The sequence below is a fragment of the Asparagus officinalis genome, chromosome 3 (genome assembly GCF_001876935.1).
Source record: "Asparagus officinalis chromosome 3, Aspof.V1, whole genome shotgun sequence".
Classification (NCBI taxonomy): Eukaryota; Viridiplantae; Streptophyta; class Magnoliopsida; order Asparagales; family Asparagaceae; genus Asparagus; species Asparagus officinalis.
The window spans coordinates 12,379,929-12,383,906 of NC_033796.1; positions in this window are offsets into that span (position 1 = coordinate 12,379,929).

Here is a 3,978-nt window from a genome sequence, read left to right on the forward strand (position 1 = left end):
TATATACATACATGGTTTTGAGTTTTCAAGTTTTAATATGAAACAATTGAATACAATTAAAAATACATTTCTTGTTTCATACTTATATGCATATATATGATTTCATCAATATCAATTTTATTTATTTTAATGAAATCATGTTTTAGTGCATTATATGTGTATTTTGATAAAATACTATATTCATTGTTTATAGACTTCATAACAATAGTTTACATCTTTCTTCAAGTCTATAAAATCATTTTGTATTGTTTCAAAACATGGTTTAACCAAAATGTCAAAATTCATATGTTTACATTTTTATGTTTTGGACTATTTTGTAAAATGATGATATTTTTTATTTGGAAGGTCCTTTTTGAAAACCAATTTTTGTAGCATGTGTATTATCATGTCTACAATCATTTCCTAAAGTTTTATATTTTTTAGAATTTATTTGATATTTTTAAATAGGATTTCAAAATCATCAAACTGTTTCTAAACCTGTTATTTCTTATATCTGTTTGCGGTCGACCGCCACGATCGACCGTGCCTGTGTCTTTTGCTGAGTGGGTTGCAGAAACTTTCGCGGTCGACCGTCAGCTCGAAAATTCTCACGATCGACCGTCAGCTCGAAAATTCCCACGGTCGACCGCCACGGTCGACCGCAAAAGTCTCTGGAGATTTTCCGAGCCTCGAAAGTGGCTCCCCGTTTTCACAGTCGACCGCCGTTCACCCCAACGGCTTTTTTTGTACAGAATCTAAAAAATCTTTTTATGGGTTTTTGGGGGATTTGGTTGGGGGTTTTGCTGTTGGTTTCTCTTCCTATATAAACCCCTCAAACCCCAACTACCAAAATCAACCAAGAAGTTTTTAAAACAAAAGTTTAATAAGGGTTTAACCTTGGTTAGTTTGTTTTAAGTTTGGGGTTTTACAAAGAGGAGCTTACATCAGTTGTTGAAGAGTTCATCTTCAATATTTCATCATCCTCTCTTTGTGTTTATAGAGAAGTTTCCTTAACTCTATTTCCTAGCATTTTTACTATTGTATTCCATATCAATTTTATTGCTAGTTCTTCTTGAGTTAAGTCTTATTTATTCTCATTATTTACACACACCCACTTGAGCTTATTGTATTTTCATACTTAGTATAATTTGGGTTGTGGTGAGTTGTAACAATTAAGAGTGAGCTACATTGAGTTCTCATCTATTGTAAAGAACATATTTGTTGTTACATTGTTAATGTTGTAAAGTTTTCGGTGAGCTAGAAAACCGAGTGTGAGGTGTAGACGTTGATCGGTGAGCGTTAAAAACCGACATTGTGAGAGTGTGAATTGTGAAGTTTTCGGTGAACTAGAAAACCGAGTGTGAGGTGTGGACGTTGATCGGTGAGCGTTAAAAACCGACATTGTGAGGTGTAAACGTTATTCGGGTGAGCGTAGAAAACCCGGTTGTGATAGTGGATTTCTCCCCGGGAGTGGAGAGCGGAGACGTAGGATGGAAGGTCCGAACTCCGTGATCATATCGTGTGTTTGAGTTTGCTTTGGCGCACTTCTCTTATGTTTATATTTCTTATCACTATCGTCCATTGCTCATTATTTATATCATCCACTATCTTGTTTATTTTGTTTACCCTTGTGTATATCATTTATCCTAGCTCACATATCTTGTTATATTTTATACTTGCTAGGATAACTTATTATTAGTTTTAATTAGCATAAAATCGGATTAGATTAGCATAAGATCATAATCACCCCCCTCTAGGGTCTAACAAGATATAGTATTATCGGAGAAGCAATATATGCATTTTCCTTACTTTTTTATTATAAGTGTCCGTAAGGAAAAAGAGACAGGAATTGGAAATTTCTTAGGTTTCTTTGTTCTTACGAAATGAAGTGGATTTAAGTAATTATGGAAATAAAAAATTCAGATTATTTTCAATAGTTAAATCTTGGAGTTCTTCTAATTATATCCTTGGCATTCTTTTTTATATCTGATGAAATAAACGGTTAACATATGGTTAAATAATGAAAGTCTTAATAGATAAATACGTGTTCTGTTATAAATTTTACGGTAAAGTTTCTAAATTAAAAAATAGTAATCTATGTGATTACTCTTTTTTTTAAATGACTAATATCCACTTTCTTTGTTATATATAATTTATCTAAGACTTGTACACAATATAAGCAAATGAGAACTTTATGAATATGGAATATGGACACAAAATAAAAATTTTCAAAAGGACAAATATACATCTGTTCTATATGAAGTTCTTGCTTTCAATACAAAAAGAATAAAAATTAACAAAAGTTTAAAAAAAATACAAAATGATCCTAGTCCTAAGTTATATGTATCATTTATAATCTAATCTATATAGTGCAAAAAAGCAAGTATTTACCACTTACAAGCCCGAAGGCATCAAAGTGAGAGCGCGCGCGTCAACACTCTGACTTATGGAAGATGAGTCTGAAATATACTATTATTTTACAAAAGTGTACGTCCAAGGCTCATCAATATCCAATAAAATATAATCATTTTAAGATTAACTATTCCCACAAAATATATATATATATATAATATACAAACCAATAAGTCTAACACCGTTGCTTAGACAAGTAAATTGAGTATAAGCGCTTAGTAATCAAACTTTGGTGACATGATTTGATGGGCATGTTTGAAAGGATAATATTAATCTTCAATGCTTCTCCGCTTTTTTAATCGTCTTAAAAAGAAGAGGTCTTTTGAAGCCGAAGACAGCTATCTGATAAATCAACGGCTCGGAGGATTAATTCCCCCACATAAAGATAACCATGATATATTTATGGGATATAAAAATAATTAGAAGCTTCCTCTATTATAATTGAGCAACATATGAATTATGTAGACTATGTTTTTTTTTTTTTGGAAATTTATACGGATTCTAGTTTAGCAATTAATTTTTATCTTTGATTAAAAAAAATTGGATTATATCCTAAAGGATGCAAGAATCAATTGAGTGTAACCCAAAACCTGGCTATGTTGGTAGTCACTTTCTATAAGGTGGTCATGTTAAAAAAGAAAATCCACGATTTGTAGTATAAAGTGCAATATCTTTTATGCGAAACTTCAACCTCGTTTTGTTGGTGGGAGATTTTCTATTTCTTCTTCTTATTAATTAGTGTGCACCTCGTGAAAAGCACGACCTTTATTTTTATTTCCGCTATAATAATTTTATATTTAAATATGTTATTGTAATGGCTACAATAACATTTTTAAATACTATAGTATCTCGTCTGAGCTATAATAATGTTACAGTAATGTTTTTAAACGCTATAGTCGATCCCCGCCTGTGCTACAATAATATTAGTACAGTAATATTATTGTATCATGAATAGGGAAGCTTGGATCCTCCTGTTTGTGCTACAGTAACAAAGCTATAATAATTTACTGTAGCATGAATAGTAAATCTTGAATCCTCACATTATTATAAAGAAGGAATAAATTGCTTAAGTTTTAAATGAATTGCTTTTCTGTATCGGATGATTTTCGACGATACGATCCAAATCGCGTTCAATGCAAGTTAATAGACAATACTAGCAAATAACCTAAAGTTTTAGCCAACGTACCTCAGGAAAACAAGCCCCAAGCCAATCCAAGAACCCATTCTACACAATTATTGGACTACAAACAAATTCAAGAGGGAGATATCTAGAATCGATCCCAACTAATACACAATCCATACGCGAGGAACGGTAGGTTAAATAAATCGTGCGTGCGTAGTCCAGCAAGATAAATGAGCTCATTTGGTATTTTCCCATAGCTTTCAACACTGCTCACATGCACAAAAACGTCGCACCAAGTCCCCCTCAAGTGGGTCCAGCTGCTGGGGCATGGGGTGGTCTGTGCTTGTGACATTTACTTACTCGATCTTAGTTTTCAATTAATTTAGACAATTACACTATTGTTGTTGTTTACCTAGATTTTAAAATGTGAAAACAAAGTCTCAAGTCTTAGAATTTACTTTTAG